A 20462-nucleotide genomic window follows, 5' to 3' on the forward strand; every position below is an offset into this window, starting at 1 on the left:
GCTGGAGAGAGAGAAGGGAGCGGGGAGAGTTGATGTTGTTGATGTTGCTGCTGTTTTAGTGGTTTCATGGGGGGGTGGGGGGGGGGATGCTGAGGAGCCGTGACAGGGACAGTGGTTTAGCTGTCAGTCTGGGGGAGAAAGGGAGAAAGGGGAAAGGGGTGGGTGGGTCCATGCTGACAGGTCAGAGGGCTGATGGGTAGCCAAGCACGAGGTGGAGGGTTTGGTTTCTGGGCTACGGGAGAGAGGGTTACCTGGCTATTACCATGTGAGATGTCACAATCAGCCCAGAATACTCCTGACTACAGAGCATCATGACCTGCTGAAAACGAATGGAGCCCACTGCTGTTTGGTAGCCCTCGATAAACGAGGGGCTGAGGTATAACCTAATATAATATGAGCATAATGTAAATAGCTCAGTTGCCCATTGATATTCCAGGGTAATAGACCATGTATATATATATATATATATATATATATATATAAATATATATATATATATATATATGTATGCCATCACAAAAAGCCCTCAGGCATATGGTACTGTAAGCTACTGAACAATGTAACAGGTAACCTATATACCTCATTAACATACCTCCAGTCTGTCATGGTACACCCCCTCTCTCCCCAAACATGTGACTCCTACATCACACCTCAAACGCGACACAGTGAACCCCACGACTACGACGCATCACGTGCACTCCGGACTTTAGTCCTGGAGCCGAACGTGTAGACCACCTGAACTCCCTGACAAAAAAATGACAGCCAGCTGCATCCCACCATGCCAAAAGGTGACACTGAGAGACCCCACAACACAAGTATCCCCAGTTTCAGGGTTTCGGTCCACCATGTAAATAATTCAAGGCGCCACTAATGCACTTGTGCCTGGCACGGTGGCTAGTGTTGCCTGAAGCAACCTTTGGGGTGGAAAATAATTAAAATGCAAAAGATGTGCCGAAAAAAGGCCCCTATACATAGTGTAATGGGCTGATACAATGTAGCTCCATCCTTCACTGCTCTCTCTCTCTCTCTCTCTCTCTCTCTCTCTCTCTCTCTCTCTGCTCTTTTTTTTCTTTTTTTTCTCCATTTCTCCATTTCTCTTCTATTACTAGCACTATCTTATTATTGTGTAACACAGTCTTGTAGACAGACAAATGTTCTGATGTTATTTAATGTATAATGATTACAGGGATGTTATGATGTTATTGTATGTAATGTCTACAGGGATGTTACGATGTGATTGGATGTAATGACTAGAGGGATGTGATGATGTGATTGGATGTAATGACTAGAGGGATGTGATGATGTGATTGGATGTAATGACTAGAGGGGTGTGATAATGTGATTGGATGTAATGACTAGAGGGATGTGATGATGTGATTGGATGTAATGACTAGAGGGGTGTGATGATGTGATTGGATGTAATGACTAGATGGGTATGGAGTGAACACACAGCATTTTTGTCCAGTTATTTATGTTGGCTGCTATTCAGCAAACATGGTAACCAAAATCTCACAGGTCGAATCCCTGAGCTGACAAAAATCTGCCGTTGTGCCCTTGAGCAAAGCAGTTAATGCTAAACTGCTATTGTGAGTGGCTCTGGATGAGAAAAATGCAAACAGTTTACAGTAGCAGCCTGTTGACTAATCCAGTGTTCAGAGAGGTACATGCTCCTCATGATTACAGGCTGGTCGATGGAGTCCTGTTTACGCAGAGCTCAATATGTTTGCAGAGAAACATTAAAACAACAGCTTCCTGACCACATATACCGTTATCAAACATCTTGGCTACAGAGACAAGAAGACGAAGACGCTGAGCTGTCCTCATCTCTGACCAAGCCTTAATTGAAAGATAAGCACCGTTTTGTTTCCAGTGTGGGTGTGCTTCTTTTTTCTTTAATTTAAGCATTTGAAATTGAGGAAATTAGCTGAAACCATAAAACAGTATATTATGAGAGCTGTCTCTACCATTCTACTCATTCATTTATCAGAAAATCTGTTTGTGCCATCATACTAGGGCTATTTGGATTTGTCCTTTTGCCACAGTAAATATGTTTTGATAAATATTTAATAGAACTGTTAAAAGTAGACTGTGAATAGAGCTTAAATTGTTTAACGTTGCAACATGCATATTTTGTTTTGGATACATTTTAAAATCGCGATATTAGTCTCAGTGTCACTTTTACTATGGAAATGCCCTTCTGTGTAACTTTAACATCCCGGATATCAACTTTTTCAGACTGGAGAATGGGGTTTGATAACGTTCTCTATCCTTCATTGGTTCAAGGGCAATGTAGAGCAAGACACTGTAGTGGATCTTATCCCTAAGACCAATCATCATCCCCAAAACCCCTTTGGTAGCCTGGCCCAAGCCTGTCCCCGCACTGTCACCCTCCCCTGGTGCATTTTGGGAAGTGCGTATCCATGGAGACTGCTGGGGCATCCTGGGACTGAGGCGTGTCTAGCTTCCCAGCAGGGTACCCACACCCCTCACAAACCTTACTTCTCCTTTGAAGCTCCAGCGACTCTCAAGGGTGTCATAGTCTCCTCTCTCTCCCCAAACCTCCCCAGATCTCTCCCCCCGACATCCCACCCTCCCCCATCGCACCCCGCCAGACATGTCCCCTGAATCCGCCGGTCCACTGTCCCAGAAGTTCTCCCGCCAGCACCCTCTTATCTCCAGTCTCAAGCTATGGGCAGACAAAGAGAAGCGAGAGGGGAGAAGGAGGGAGAGGAGCTTAGTTTCACTTTTGCAAACCAAATAAGGGTTAAAACGGTACGGCTTCATTAGAGAATAGGGCTTAAGCCCAGGGACAGACACGCTAGGTGGATTCATGGGGCTCGCAAATTTCAGCCGGGAGTGACACTGACGCCTATGACCCTCGCGTGTCCCCCCCAATCTCTCCGTTCCCCAAAAATAGACTGAGTCGCCATACTGATTCCAGCATGCACCACGCTTAAACGATTAACGGTTGCTGATTAGGCTCTAATTTTTGTCTGCACGAAGCAGGTGCTTCCTAAGACATCGCAGCTGGCTATGTTATCAGTTTCACTTACTTAAATGTTTGAAGCTTAGATGATGGTAGAATGTGTTAGATGCCTAAACGCTGATGTTTAAGAATCTATTTGATTGTAATGGCATACCAGGTTTGTGGAATAAGGCGGTGTGGGCTAAAAGACAGGAGAATATCTGACTTGTCGATGGGTTTTTGGAAGATGTAATGAAGCAGGACCTCGTTTGCTGGGAATGTACACTAACGGCTGTGGTTCATATGTGGTTGTGAGTGTGTGCATATATTTGTGATGCTCTATGGTAAGAGTTTGTCCAACTTTTAAAAAAAATACATTAATTGAGCAAGTCAGCCAGATAGCCGAGGATTGCTGAATACCAATTTCAAGGCTTAAATGTAAGTCAGCAAGGACAAAGGCAAGATAATGGCAGGTGCCTGAAGTTGTGTGTTGCAATAAAAGAGATTTTTTTTTCAACGTCAGCAGCTCCAGCAGTTAGTGGAATGCTGGCGTTGCTTGCAATTATCACACCGCCAACACCTCATCACTGACCAATTAACCACTAGCTTGTCGCTAATTAGACCAACCTTCAACTAGCAGTAGAAAAAGTAGACTATAATTTAACGGTGTTACTTGCGTCATTAACATCAAGGTGTCAAGAACCGAATTATTGGTATTGAAAATAATGCAGTTGAACGAGAAAACCCAAACCCAAAGGTGTGGTGCGCCAAACAGTTATTTTGCCAGGATATCATTTTAAACTGAAAGAACAATTTAGTTATTTTAAAGTGAAAAATCTCAAACATCACCTCTGCCTTTAATGTAACCTATCTTTGTTAACCTCTATCTTTCCTTTGCTTCTTTTTCTTCACATGCATGTTTTGGCATCATATTCTAGTAACTCTGTTCAAGTCAGTAGAGTCTCTGAGTGTCATATGGAAGTGTTTAGTTTTGTTTTAGGATACCGACAATCCGTTCTGTCAACCAAAAGTTAAGATGAAGCCAGTGAACATAAAAAATCACCTTCATTTGTTGCATTTGACAAAAAAAATCTTAAAGATAAACAGTTGAATTTTTAAGAAAATGAATGGTTTGCAGAGTATTAAATCTGCCAAACCAGGGAAAAACAACTTGACATTGATGCTAAATAAACTGTGCTTTTGAAAGCGAATGTTCATGGTGAGTTTTGGTTTAAAATGCCTACATTTTACAAATATAGGTCCAAGGCAGTAACTCACGTGAGTGCAAAGTTAATATTCTGTATTCAATTTTGTATGATAAAGATTCATTTTGCATAGATCATTTTATATTTTAGTTGTAGGACATTTGTACCTTTCCTGAAAAAATTATGGGAAATCAATTGATATGACAGTGAAAGTGCCTTTAGTTTTATTGTGCTTAAAAGCCGAATCTACAAAATGTATAAAGTTTTCCATGAAATGTGAAAAATAATAGTTATTTTGTTTCATTATTTGCTGCTTTGTCTAGTTTGTATCCAAAAGATGTCTAGTTTGTATCCAAAAAATGGATATGTTATTTATTTTTCTATTTTCCCTCAACATAAACTTATCATTTTAGATCAGCCTGTGGTTATTCTAAAACAAAAATAATGAGTGTTATTATTTTCTAACACCAAAAGGTAATCTTTAAGGAATGTATTTCTAAGTGAACCTGATAAGGGTGATTTTACACTGACTCCTCAGCTTGGCATTTGGTTGATAGTATGGCATGTGGGCAAAATAAAACAAAATGAAACAACTTACAGCAAAATGAAACATAGTTTTGTTCCAGAGACTCAGTAAACCTACACATATCCACGTGTTCCAGAGACTCTCCTGATTCCTTATGAGTTTGTGGCTCCAACCATTTGGTCATGGAGTTTGTCTATGTGACAAGACAACCACCACTGATAACTCCAGACAGATTTGGCTGAGCAGAAAATGGTGATGACCTCCTGTCTCCTCTTTTCAATTGACGTAAACCTCACATTCTGGTAATGCATTTACAGTAATGACTTATATCACCTGATTTGTACATTTCTGTTGAACACAGTGAGCAGCTAGCACAAACTTAATGGAATCAGGCGACACATGATGATTTACTTGTATACATTAAACTTACTGCTAAATAAAACAAATTCAGCGCCTTCAGAAAGTATTCAGACCCCTTAAATGTCTCCACATTTTGGACTGTTATAGACTTAATTTATAATTGATTAGATTATTTTCAGATCAAATTTGTGTACATATGTACATGACCCATTATTCAGAAATTTGTTGGAGCACCTCTTGGCAGTGATCAAAGTTTCACGTCATGGTGATCATGCCTCTCCCAGGTTAATACACTTGGATTTGGGAAGTTTCTCCCATTCTTCCTTGTATATCCTCTCAAGCTCTGCACAGGCTTTGACTGGGCCACTAAAGGACATTCACAGACTTGTTCAGAAGCCCCTCAAGCATTCTCTTGCCTTTGTGCTAAAGATTGCTGTCGTGCAGAATGGTAAATCTTCGCCCTCTCTTCAAGAACCCCACAGGAAGTTACTCTGCTCATATCTCAATCCTGACCAGTCTTCCTGACCAGTCTTCCTGACCAGTCTTCCGTTCCTTGCCACTAAGAAATATTCCCATAGCATCATGCTCCCAGTACCATGCTTCACCATACTATTGACCAGAATCAGACCAGATCACCTTTTTTCACGAGTTCTTCAGTTTGCGTGTCATATGCCTTTAATCCTGAAGTGGCTTCCATGTGGCCACTCTGTCATAAACGCCATATTGATAGAGTCCTGCAGAGATGGTTGGCCTTCTGGAATGTTCTCCCACATTAGCAGAGAAACTCTGCAAATCTGTTTGAGGGGCCACTGAGTTCTAGGTCACCTCCATCATAAAGACACTTCTTACCTCTTTATTTAGTTGGGCCAGGTGAACAGCCCTAGGAAGAGTATTTGTGGTTCCAAACTTTTTCCATTTGTTATTGATATAGTCATCAGGGAAGTATACAGTCATTCCCTGCTCCTGGGAACTTTTAATCTATGCTTCAACACAATTATCTCAGAGGTCAACGGAGAGTTCCATGGACGTCATGGTTTTGACATGCATTGTTTATATAAACAGGTGAATGCCTTCCTGAATCATGTCCAATCCGTTGTTTATGCCACAGGTAAACTCTAGTAAAGTTCCAGAGACAACTCAATGATGATTAGAAAAAAAAGGTTTTACATCAGCACTTTTCTCAAAGTGCTTATATAGATATCCGGTCTAAAACACCTGAGATTAGGCAATAAGACATTAAAGCACAGTGGTTAGGAAAGACACCAGAGAAATGCTGTCACAGTTTAGAGTGAACCCCCATTTCTCCACCATCACAGGATTTAAAGGATATCCAGCACCCAACCCCCCACACAGAAGACTTGTACAGTATGTAAAGAAAAAAGCACACGTTTGTTAACATGGATGTCTTCATCGTTCAAGACAACATTTCCCGGTTTTCCACCTTACCCCCCTGCAAGCTTCACCACTCCCTTAATGTTAACAGGATATTGCTTCTCCTCGGGTTGGTTTCCCTTCCTACATGAGTAGCCTGTAAAACACACAACGGCTATACGCCGTGACCCCCCCAATAAGAAAGGCCCCTCTCTACCCTGCCCACCCTCCAACGGGGAACCTCAGTGTTTGCAACGTGGATAGATTTGGATTAAGACACACAAGACAATATAAAACAAGGGAGTGCAGATGGATTTGCAGTCTCTTGGGCCTGAAGAGAACCACATCGGATAACCCTGCTCAGGCCTTCTCTGAGCTCCAACCTCCCAGTGCATTGTGTAATTTCCACTCTCGGCCTGTTGTTGACTCTCAGAACTCCACGTAGCAGTCAAACCTGTTGTCAGCAATTTCCATGCCACAGGCAGGTACAATGCGAACTTCCCCTAACCTCCTAACCTCCTAACCAACCCGAACGAGCCCACATGTGCCGAGTCACCTGCTTCCTTACTCCTCTCTCCTCTGCTGGCCCAAACTCCGGGTATATAAATGGAGACAGCAGAATTAACTGCAGGGTGCATCTTATTCCCACAGCCTGCTACAACTGATCCTATCCTTTTCACTTTAACCTAGAAAGAACCCTAGAGAGGAGCCAGACACCTAGGTAGTCAAACGTTCAAACAACCATCAGGAAAAATATCTGAATGTAAATGTCAGTGGAAATAAAAACTGATCCTTTAAAAAAATATATTTGGTTGCTGAGGATGACAAAAGTCAGATCCTCTGGAGAAAATATCTGTTGGCTTTCTGTAGACGAGTGTTAAGAGGTCGAGATATGTAGAGAGGTCGAGATATCAGCGATACCAGGCAAGCTGTCGGCTGGGACAGCTGGCTTTGTCCATCAGAATCTTGATCAACAACACAACCAGGTGGACTATGGAAACGGGCAGCTAGGAGTTGTCAGGCAAGGTGAGACTTTTTAGGACTGAGTACATTTACAAATACCCAGATTTTGGGACAGAATACACTCTACCTGAAGCTCACCTACAGTACATTGACCTACAATAGGGTCGTGAGCATGGCACCAGATAATGAAATACAAGTGTGGAGTATATACCATATATTAACTTAAAGTTGATGTGCATACTCACATGTCAAAGGATCAGGTCCTGGAGTCGGATTGAGAAGGAGAGAGAAAGAGAGGGAGGGAGGCAAAGAGGGTGACAGAATGAGGCACAGAGAGAATTAGTGGGAGCGTTCGCCATATGATTGCGCTGATACTATACAGCTATGTATTTTACAAATCATCCTACTGGGCCAGTGTTTGGCATTTACAGCAGGACCCCGGGTACACTGATCATGTCATACGTTTTGTCATACGTTTCTATCTTGTTGTTTCACATCTTATGCATTTTATTCAATCGCAGGATAATAGTATTGTAAAGCACATTTGAATACACTTATAAGACAATACACGCGTGTTTCATCGGAAAAGTTGCAGAAGCGGTTTAGTTATGCAAACTGCACTAATCATCAATCACTATCAGCGCATCTCTCTCCTATGATGTCATCGACGTCCATTACTTATGCCGACACTGAGATTGGCCCGGAGGCCATTACAGAACATGGCCACCATTCATCATCTGACCATACCTGGAAGGGAGTCATGTGGAACACACTTGACCTGGGAGTCTATTGGACCCCCCCCCCAGCCACCCCGCTCTCCATCATTCCTTGCATAAGGCCCGTTGGACGGGGGCTGAGGTGTCGCAGCACGCTGGAACTTAAAGCGCAGGTGGGCTCGCGTGGCAGATTCACTCCGACCCTCGTAGCCTCCCTTCCAGCGGAGAAAAGAGAAAGAGGGGGATGGAGAGGGCGATGGAGAGGGGGATGGAGAGGGGGATGGAGAGAGAGGGGAAGAGATAGACAGTGATACTGAGACAGATAGCAATAGTTAAGATGCTTAACTGTTTTCCACAGTGCAAAGCCCTAGCACCAGACGAATGTACAGAAAAGCCTTGCTATTTCACAACCAGAAGGCACAGCCTGGATTCTCAGATGTTAATGGGACACCATTTGGGTTCTAAATAAATGGGGTATAAAAACCAGACAACAAGAATGAGGTATAGAAACAGACAAACATACAATATTTATTACTCTACGCGTGCTGTAGCGAGGGCAGAGCCAGAACACGGAGGCAGAGAGTGACTGTGAGGTGTTTTATTAAAACAAACCCACCTTCAGGGTGGTCGGGCAGCTCCTACGGCTATATGTTGTCGCTGCTGTAGTCTATAGGGGGACAGATACTTCTTACTGAGCTGCCCCAGGGGAGCTCCTGTCCCCTCTTCATGGCATCCACAATCAGTCTGTATGAGAGGCAGCTGGGCAGTGGAGGGGCTGGCCCTGCCTGCTGCCTCCAGAATGTCCTGGCGTCTGCCAACAGTGCAGTCTCGCTTGGTGTGGCAGTGAAATAGCCAGGGCGCCACTGAGTACACTTGTATCCAGAGACACAGGGACACGCGCCCATTTTCTCCGTCAAACATACCTGCACACACTCACAGCAGGAAGCTGTTTTACAGATGACGAAGAGGGATACTCTTTAGCTTTGCTACAGTTGTCTGTCCCAGTTTAGGAGCTTCAGATAAGATGGGTCTCTACTCTACTGGTTCCTCCTCTCTGGTCCACTAACCCACTTCTAGATCCAGACTAAATGTCCTTTTTCGTCTGGAGCGTTAGACAGGCACATACACGCGCTAACATCACTAATACACCTAAAACCTCTTAAATGATGTGCTTAGTTTTCATTTTCATTAGAAAGCTATCCGAAACGCATATCGGCAATAAAGCCAATTCATTAGTTTGACAACTAATGGCAGCCAGCTAAAATACTTCTGGTACAAGTTATGCCTTTGACTTAGCTTGAACATTTATTTTATGCTGAGGTTGTATCTACATGCATTACACTCTTATGCACTGTGACTTGGGAATAAATCTACCATAATAGATTGATTTTTTTTCTATTTCTATTCATTATTGATCATTTAATCGTTCCTGCCTCTTTGTTTAACCTAACGCAAGTATGAACTAGTTTGAATACCAGACAAATGACTTGAGTGATCCCAGGATCAAATGAGTTCAACTGTCAAGTCCTCCCAGTTCTTCCACTGTGGGGTTGAGGTCACTCATGAATATACAATTGCTAAATCACATGCTGAAGATTCACATGGTTTGACTTGACATTTCATCTTTGGGCTGTCTGTCTGGGGGGAAACTATTCTTCCTAAAACATAGCAGCTCGTTTTTCAGTAGTGGGGAGATGCATGATCAAGCACAGAGTACACACAGTCCCTCTAACTGTCTCACTCACACACTGTTGAAGTGCATTAGCCCTGTAGTGAATCATGCCTAGCCCTAAGGCTAACTCTTAACTTAACCATAGCCCTAAGGCTAACTCTTAACTTAACCATAGCCCTAATGCCAACTCTTAACTTAACCACAGCACTAATACCAACTCTTAACTTAACCACAGCACTAATGCTAACTCTTAACTTAACCACAGCCCTAATGCCAACTCTTAACTTAACCACAGCCCTAATACCAACTCTTAACTTAACCACAGCCCTAACGCCAACTCTTAACTTAACCACAGCACTAATGCTAACTCTTAACTTAACCACAGCACTAATGCTAACTCTTAACTTAACCACAGCCCTAATACCAACTCTTAACTTAACCACAGCCCTAATACCAACTCTTAACTTAACCACAGCCCTAATACCAACTCTTAACTTAACCACAGCCCTAATACCAACTCTTAACTTAACCACAGCCCTAATACCAACTCTTAACTTAACCACAGCCCTAATACCAACTCTTAACTTAACCACAGACCTAATACCAACTCTTAACTTAACCACAGCCCTAATACCAACTCTTAACTTAACCACAGCCCTAATACCAACTCTTAACTTAACCACAGCCCTAATACCAACTCTTAACTTAACCACAGCCCTAATACCAACTCTTAACTTAACCACAGCCCTAATACCAACTCTTAACTTAACCACAGCCCTACTTTTAACTCTTAACTTAACCACAGCCCTAATCGTGTCCTAAGGAAAATAGCTTTCATAAAAGTGAGGACTGCACAAATGGTTGGCTATCATTTGGTTCTACGTTTACTATCATTTGAGAGATTAGGGTCCTTACTAATAATACACACAGTCACACACAAAAAGAAACACACACACACACCAATATTTGGTTGGCTCCAGCTGATGAGGAACAGTTTTAAAGGTAATTGATTTTATCCTCTGCCTAATTTCCTCGTCTCTCTCTTTCTCTTTTGGGTTTCATCAATAGTCAGTCAATAAGATAGCTGGCCAGGCTCCATCCGTTATCACCGCAGAAACACCTCGATCAGATTTCCATCAGTCAGTCACAGTCACAGCACACACACATACACACGCACACACACTCACACACACACACACACACACACATAGCCGCATACACTGCCAGCAAATCACAATCTTTGGCCACAGTCCAATCATGATCACACAGACACACATATGCTAACAAACACACAAACGCATGCATGCACGGGTACACACACACGCGCACACACACAGGTTTCTGCCCATTCAAACAGTACTTTATCTACATAGACACACATCCGTGTTTGCATAAAGTAGATACATTATGCTCACTGCCACAGATATTAACATCCATTAGTATCGGAAACCCTTTAGTCAATCAATAGGAGTTGCTGATCATCTTCTCATTAGTCTGAATTGCCGGAACCAGGGAACATTTATGATGATCGAGACCGAAGAACGTTCTCAATCCCGATCTCTGTCACTTCAATTATTGATAGAAAGCTCACTAAACCTAATGCTAATTTAATAATCAGGGCCGTCACATTGTCACCGTCCAATTACCACCTCCCGTTCTGACTCGAGGAGTTGGCGTGCCAGCTGAAGGCCGCTTCCACACAGGCTGCAAGACGCGATGACGTAACGACCACATAAACGCGTCCACAAATGTGGTGGGGAGCGGGAAGGAGGGTATGGTACCTTGTCCCCCCACGTGGCCCCTCCCCTGCGCTAAAGTGAGGCTTTGAAACCAGGGCCGGCGAGCGTGAGTCACTGTTGGGACGCTATGTAAATATGTGCTGCAGCCAGGGGACACGGCCCCGCCCTTCCCTGCTTTTACAAATACCAGGCCGTGTGTGTGTGTGTGTGTGTCCGTGCGGTTGTTTTGCTAAAAGCCCCACCCATGTCAAGTAGTCAACGACCGGCATGGACCTGCTCTGTTTTGTCGTCGTTACGGCTCCACAGCTCTTCCTGCTTTCTCTAATGCCTGTCACCTGCCGGAGGATGACACCGCCGGCGAAGCGAGGGTTAAGTTTGTTTTGTCCAGCTGCCAGTGTGTCTGTGTGTGTGTGTCTGTGTGTCTACACGTGTCCCTGTGTACAGTGTGTTTATGTGTGTGTGTGATTGTGTGTGTCCGTGCATCCCTGGCCAGGGCTATGTGTATGTAAAGGAGAAATTTGCCTGTCCTTGCCTAAGTGAATGGCTAGGATTAAGCTGACAGCCCACCTTAGTGATGGCGAAATAATTGGTTGTTCAGCTCTGTCCTTGTCAGAGCGCTGACAGTTCTGCAGATGTCCTGTGCGGTTCTCCAAAGGTTAGGCTCAGCTGGGGCCGTCGTTCATTAATCATTCTGCTCTGACAGTGCTCCGAGCAGCCCACAGCTGCCACCCCGTCCCCCTCAATTTCTGTCACCGCCTTCCTCCACCACCGACGCCCCCCCCACCCCCTCCTCCCACACCAAGTCTCCCTCCCTATGTGTGTGTGTGTGGGGGGGGGGGGCATACAAACATGCACACAAACAAACCGGGACTGTGCCCAGACTCCACTCTCCATGAAAAGGATTGGATATAAGGATGTATACATGAAATCGCGTTCGTTTATACATCGGCCAGGCTGTTGGTCTACGTGGGCTGGACAAATGTGAGCGTGAAGGCAGATAATATTTATACATACATGCATATCCAACCACACACACACACACACACACACACACCCACACACACACACACCCACACACATATGCAGTATATTATCTATTTGTAGATATATATATACAGCTCTGGAAAAAATTAAGAGACCGCTGTACCTTTTTCTTTCTTTTCCAAAAAAGTTGAAAAGGAAGGTTTTGAGTGAGGAACAGAAGGGACCACTGCAAATTGAACGCTTCTGTTCCTCACTCAAAGCTTTCATTTTCAACTTGTTTGTAAAGGAAAGAAATAAGTGCAGTGGTCTCTTAATTTTCTCCGGAGCTGTATTTTATATATATATATATATATATATATATATATATATATATATATATATATATATATATATATATTTCTTTATTTCAAACATATATTCCAATCACCCTCTCTCACCCTCTCTCACCCTCTCTCACCCTCTCTCACCCCTTAAAGCCTCCCATTATGTCACACTGAACACTTCATGACTCTATTAACCCCAGTGCAGAACCTCTGTGGACAATGAACTAACTGAGTCATGATGGCTAATGGTTAATGGCATTTTACTCTTTATGAAATATATGACGTGGGCCAGCTCCAGTCTTCTGGGAGCCCGAAGCAAGATTTCGCTGCCTCCACCCGTCTGGGCAATAAAAACGGGTATGGCACACCTTACCAGGTTGTAATATTTAAAATTAAATCTCTGCAATTCTAAACATGTCTCCAGAAGCAGAGTGAACCGTTAGCAATTCCATGACTTATTTGATCCAATTTAAGCCATTTAGCCATGGGGCAAAGATTACCTTTTGTTTTTTCCAGTTTTACAATATCAGATTATTTACAATATCTATACATTTAGAGATATCTTACGTAACTTTCAGGAGTCGACAGGCTTGCTCGTGAGACAGTGTGATGGCATTATTTCTGTTTTAAATAGCTTTGTGTGCAAAAGATTTCCTGTTGGTTTTACTATGTCCACCTTTTTCTCCTAAAAATGCCATTACAAGAAATGAATGTCTGTTAGACCAGAGGAAAATAATCTGCAAAACACACATCACAACAATGTATGTCCTGTAATAGCCCAACTGTTGGAGCTATAAAAAAGTAAGTTACATCTTTTGAAAGTACAGAGTGGAAGAAAAACTGTTTTGGGCTGTGACCTTCACAGCTGGTAATCCATGAATACAGTGCCTTTGGAAAATATTCTGAGATGGTTGACCTTCTGGCAGGCTCTCCCATCAATACAGAATCTCTGAAGCTGTTTTGGAGTAGCCAGCTCTAGGTGGAGTATTGGAGGTCCCAAACTTCTTCCATTTCAAAATGATGGAGCCTACTGTGCTCCTGGGAACATTCAGTGTGTTGGCAATTTATTTTATAACCTCCCCCAGATCTATGCCGGTGATCAAAGGCAAGTTCCCTGGACTTCACGGCTTGGTTTTTGCTTTGACATGAACTGTAAAGTGTGGGACCATATATAGACAGGTGTGTGCCTTTCTAAATCATGTATTTGCCACTCCAGTCAAGTTCTAGAGACATCTCAAGCATGATCAAAGGACACAAGATGCACGTGAGCTCAATTTGAAAGCATGTATTCACATTTTCCTTGTGGAGTATTGTTTGTATATGGATAGAAAATATATATTCTTTCAATTATAAATTAAGTCTGTAACACATGCAGAATGTAGAGGAAGTGAAGGGGTTGGATTTACTGTATCGAGACAGTAAATTCATAATTGTTATTTTTGCAGTAAACTCAAGGCATATGAAAATGCAATTAAAAGATAAATATGAGGCAAAAATAAAGATTGTGACCTTTTAGTTCTGTCTGTTTCAAAATGTTTTACTAACTAAGAATAACAGAATTGTCAAAGTTCCATTCTCCCATTTTATGTGAACATAGGTATTGTTTATTAAAAGACAAATTTGTAAGTTCCTCTGTGTAGCATCTATAATTCGAGTAGCAAAATTGTTTCGCTAAAATGTCTGGTTTGGAATTTCTGTTTTCATAGCCAGAGCTTCCTATGTTTAGCTTAGGGGCTAAGGAGAACAGCTACATGGTTTGGTAATTATGGTTCATAATTTCCATTTTTGTTTTTATATTGTTATGACTAAAACCAAAGAAACAAAAGCATGTGTAGACTTTTCCCAGGCTACTTTTGCACAGGGAGAGATATATTACAGGTAGCATACTACCAGCATGAGGTTGCTAGCTCACTACTGACGCAGCACCTACCTTGTGAAATAGTATGACCAACAGCTCTGTTTTCAGGTCCATATCACCATGTGTTTTTATCCATAGCTTGAATGTGTTTCCTATGTTTGGGTGGTCTCCATAACTTCATTCCAATTTCTTTGAGACGGACAAAACAAAAAGACTGGATGAAAAAAAAGAGAAAATAATCGGGAAGACACCTACTCCACGAGTGTGAGTGCCCCGACAATAACAAAGTAATCCATTTCAAATAATATATTTTCCTAATACCCTTTATATTTGAATTAGCATTGTCTGCATTTGTATGGTGGAAATATAACAAATGGCACCATTAAATGCATCACATTTTAGCAAATTCATCAAAACACAATTATTTAAGATGCTACTGTTTAGTCATCTGACAGGCAAAACTGTATTTATGAAAATAAGAAAGCTATTATATTGACAATTTATACAAATCTAAAAACACTTTAAAAAAGTGTTGTGGGATCGTACTCGAGTTGGAGGTGTTTCCTGTCAAATGTCCATAAAACGTTGATGCTGTGGTGATTTATTTGGTGTTACCAATTTGAAGTCCCCCCCGTAAAAACAGCTGATTCTAACGTGAATTCAAATGTCCGAATCTGAAGTGAATCTGTGACATCTTGTTGTAGAGTCACACTTAACATTTTGGGACATTAACACAAGTTTGGAAATTAAGCTGAATCATGATGGCTTATCTCAAAGGCTGGGTAAATGGACAGCGGGAAGCTCAGTTAGCATATTACGCTTTTATACAGCAGTTTGTCCGGTAACTTCCATGTTCAAATGCATCAAATCCATCTCATTTAGAAAATCATGTTGTAGGGTCATACGCTGTCACCCATTACCAATCAGATGACCCAAGTCAAGATCATCTCCTCTGAACCCCTCTGTTCACCCTACTCTCCATCTAACAAGTCTTTTTCTCAACCCAGTTTAGCTGTGCAATTTTACTCCTATCCCCTCTCACCTCCTCCAGCCCTTTACCTCCTCCACTCCTCAATTTCTCAGGAGTGGCATTCATCAGGGCCTGTAAAGAAATGGAAGGTGGAGGGATGTACAGAGAGGTGTGGATTGGTCACTAAGTGCTGTGAGGAGGTCAGATAAATCCTCTGTTATGGCCTATCTGTTCCAGTATGTGCTTGATTGACGGCTGGTAGTGGGTGGTGTGGTGTGCGCCAAATGTCAGAGGCCCTCCCTTCGAGAGCCCCTTTCTCTGCAGTAGGGACCTCTGGCCCCCTCTGGCCCCCTCTGGCCCCCTCTGGCCCCTGACCACCATCACAGCATGACGCTGACAGATGTCCTCCACGGAAATGGACTCCCGTAGGAGTTAGACACGCTGGATGCTAAGACCAAATAGATCCTTAATTAATGATTAAAAACGTGTGTAGGGCCTTATGTTGAAGGCCAACAGGGTTGTGACATGAGACGTGACCAGGAAAAGAAAATCCATGGCCCTTGTTAGTTAAAGGGTTAATTGTAATAATCTAGGATGATTTAACACATAAGAATGTGAAATAATCTAAGCTCTAATGTAATATAGGAAACATTTAATGGAATGTACAAAGCCAAACTGAAGTTGTGGAGGTTTTATTAATTTGGTTCTATTCCAAACCTACTGACCTTTCACCTCTAGTGAATATATCTGTCCACCTTTAGATCAGTAACTGTCTCCATAGCCAGACTCTATGGATCTGATGACCAGGGTTGAAACATTTCTGAACATTTCAATACATCTTCTGGTTTTCCAACAATCCATGTTTGAAGATTACTGGCATAAAGACGTAAAAATAAAAAAATCTGAAACCCTCCCACCAGCATTTATTGGAAACCTAGATAATGTGTTGAAAGTTCCCAGAATTGTGCAACCCTGGATGCACATGAACCGTGGCCAGGCATGGTAACCCATGTGTTAAACATTCATATTGTAATCTTAGTGATAGTTTTCTGTAGTACAGTCTACACACATTGTAGTCAGTCAATCACCACAGAAAGCCAGTGTCCCCACCAAAAAAACAAAAAAAAAACAACCGCTTTTCAGCCACGGGGACATGAAGGAACCATAGAAACGGGAAGACATATCACCTCCGCTGATAACAAGCATGCGGAAATGAACGCTTCTTCACATCTCAATGGGAGGACGTTGGAGGGAGTTTCTTTGATTTCCCCCTCAGAGATTACCTACGTATCATAGGTATGTGTGGCCCCTCCCACCCCCCAGGGGTCTTCTGCCAGCTTGGTGAGAACACGGACGGGGGCTAGGTTCACATGACTGGACCCAGTCACAAGACAGGGTCCGCTGAGGATCTCATCAGCCTGTATATAGATGTGTGCGCTGAGTGAGTGATTGCCCAAGGCTGGAAATTGGTGTAGAGGGCTTCACGGGGGAATTGGAGGTACGGGTTCTCAGACGCACACATGTGCATACACACACACGCATCCCACAGAGACACACACACACGTGCACATGCACACACACACACACACACACACTGTAACGAGTACATGTAGACACATACACCATAAAGTACACATACACACCGACCTGGCATGATTAAGGCGCTGTATGGAGGGACTTTCTTGTGATTCTGTGCTTCCTGCCTGCCTGCCTGCCTGCCTATTTGATTCAACTACTGATTCAATGCCACATCATTTTCCAATCAGGATGAAACTGCTGGGATTAAAAGGCAATATCTCCTGTATTCACACTGTAATGAATATGAAGTATAGTAGATTGTAACACGTGTTTTGTTATTTTCATAAATAGTATTTTCAAAAGCACACGCTCACCTGTGTCATCTTACCCTGCACCACTGACAGTTCCACGGTAGCACCTATTTTGCTGTGTAAAAGCCCCAATGCTGTTGATTAGTTCATCGTAGTCCTTCAATGTCTCTATCTCATCCGCGTTAGCCACTTCAGTCGAAATCGATCTCGCTGGTTCAATCAATGGTTCTGATCAGGCCAGATTATTGCTATTGTAAAGATATCAATGCTACGACGGATGATTGATAACATGTTGAGCGGTCGATCGCGGTGGATGGAGGCGATAAGGATCCTCCTTGTTTACAACCGAGTGCTTCAAGATGGCCGCAACATCTTAAATATCCCGTCGTACGGATGAATATCCGGACAATAAAGCTGTGTCGGATTTATATAGTTTATGATTGTGTTTCGCTTGTGTCAGACAGGCTGTCGTTCATCTTCAGAAAGCTTATGAATTGAGACAGTAAAAGTTTGAAGGTTTAAGAACATTTAGGAACTGTTAATTATAGGGCCCCAAGACAATTGTTTATTGAGTCGTTAATAGGGATTAGTATTTGTAGGTGCTGCTATTAACACTAATGTAATGCTGAATTTGTCGGATACAGGGCAGTAGCTAGGTGAGGATGGTGAAAGAGGTTAAGAGGATCTTCTAAATTACTAGAATGTAAATGTAAAATATAAAATGACACTAAAATATTTAGCTCCTGTTTTGTGTCACTCTGTTGGTGCACTTGATTCAGCAGTGCACCTATATAGATCTTGAACCATGTCATGTATCTGAAGGTACAGACCTAGCTTTCAAAGAGGCCTTGAAATCAAATCAAATGCACCTTTAGGCTTTCTACTGTCAGTTAGCTCATTTTACCCTGTCTGAATAGCTTCCTCGTGTTGTGTAAATAGCCAAGTTGACTCTGTGAGAAAACCTTAAAAACGATGACCTGTGAGTTACTGTCAATGAAACAGAAACATTTTGTATGAAGTCATGAGATGCAGTTCTCAGTTTCAATGAATGAATAGCACAGCATATTGATGCGTCGCGTGGCTATTATTAGCGGCTTGTGGAACATTTCAGTTCCTAGTCATTTTGAACAGGAATGTGGGCACGTCATCCAGTTCAAACTCTGTAGTCATTATACTGTCAAGTAAAAATATGTAAGAAATGAAAACATATTTAAAATTCTGGCTAAAATGTTTACGTTAGTCTGGATGATGTAGCAATAATTTACTGAAGGAAACTGAAAAAGGAAAAACAACAGGCATAAGAATGGATGAAAAGAGAAGACTGTATATACCAGGGATAGGCTGAACAGGGAGGGATATGAGACTGTATATACCAGGGATAGGTTGAACTGGGAGGGATATGAGACTGTATATACCAGGAATAGGTTGAACAGGGAGGGATATGAGACTGTATATACCAGGAATAGGTTGAACTGGGAGGGATATGAGACTGTATATACCAGGAATAGGTTGAACAGGGAGGGATATGAGACTGTATATACCAGGAATAGGTTGAACAGGGAGGGATATGAGACTGTATATACCAGGAATAGGTTGAACAGGGAGGGATATGAGACTGTATATACCAGGAATAGGTTGAACTGGGAGGGATATGAGACTGTATATACCAGGAATAGGTTGAACAGGGAGGGATATGAGACTGTATATACCAGGAATAGGTTGAACAGGGAGGGATATGAGACTGTATATACCAGGAATAGGTTGAACAGGGAGGGATATGAGACTGTATATACCAGGGATAGATTGAACAGGGAGGGATATGAGACTGTATATACCAGGGATAGGTTGAACAGGGAGGGATATGAGCCTGTATATATCAGGGATAGGCTGAACTGGGAGGGATATGAGGCTGGAGCGGTTTGTTTTTGTTGTTCCTGAAACACGTACAGGGCCCTGGCTACTGCCCCGGCTGATAGCTTTGTCCCAGTCCTGTGTGTCAGACAGACCTCTCCGCAGCCCCCCAGACGCACACACCCCATGGTCACTCGGTACCGCCGTCCACCGGGTCCCCCTCTCAGAGAATTAAGGGGCGGGGGTGGGGGCGGTGTTCGCGACGCTATCGAGAGACTGTCTTGGACGCTCATTTCCCCTGCCGCATTTTCTTCCACCCCCTTCCCCACAATCCACCCCCACCCCCACCTCCGTCTCCCTCCTCTGCATTTGATGAATAGCCGGCCGCATGAAGGCAAGCAGGAGATCTCGCCACCAAGGTTACAGTAACCTGGGCTCGCATCTGGGGCTACCTGGCTCCAATTAGCACCAGGGAGAGGGAGCGGAGGAGATGGCGGGGGGGAGGTTGTTGGGGGGGGTGGGGGGGTGCAAGGCGAAAGAACAGCCCAAGGATCCGCCTTTATGGGCACTAAATCTGCATGGCAATTTCTCTGCGCCGCTCGCTGGCATTCTGATTACTCCACCCCCTCAGCCCCTCCAGCAGGTTGATGTCTGGCTGCCTATCTTTTGTCACTGATCACCCGGGCTGCTCTGATTGCTACTTGGGGAGGGTTATGGATCGCTCTGAAGGACAGGTTGGAAGCTAACACAGAATGGATTTTTTTTGCTCTATTGTGTCATGGCAGTTCTTTCCAGTTGGAAATCGAAATGTGGATTGGTCTGTTTGTCACCTGTTGATTTTTAGTGGGCGGGACAAAAACAAAAAGTTTCTCGAGAAGTGTTATCAACAGTGTTGTGATGTGTTATATGGAGAAAGATCTGACAGAATGCAACTATTGGAATAGAAATGGGTCAGTTTCAGAACAGTCAAAATCAGATATGCATTATGGAACCATGATGCGTGATTAACAGTATGGAACCATGATGTGTGATTAGCAGTATGGAACCATGATGTGTGATAAACAATAAAGAACCATGATGTGTGATAAACAGTATGGAACCATGATGTGTGATATACAGTATAGAGCCAT

Source organism: Esox lucius, chromosome 20 (genome assembly GCF_011004845.1).
Source record: "Esox lucius isolate fEsoLuc1 chromosome 20, fEsoLuc1.pri, whole genome shotgun sequence".
In the NCBI taxonomy this organism is placed as follows: domain Eukaryota; kingdom Metazoa; phylum Chordata; class Actinopteri; order Esociformes; family Esocidae; genus Esox; species Esox lucius.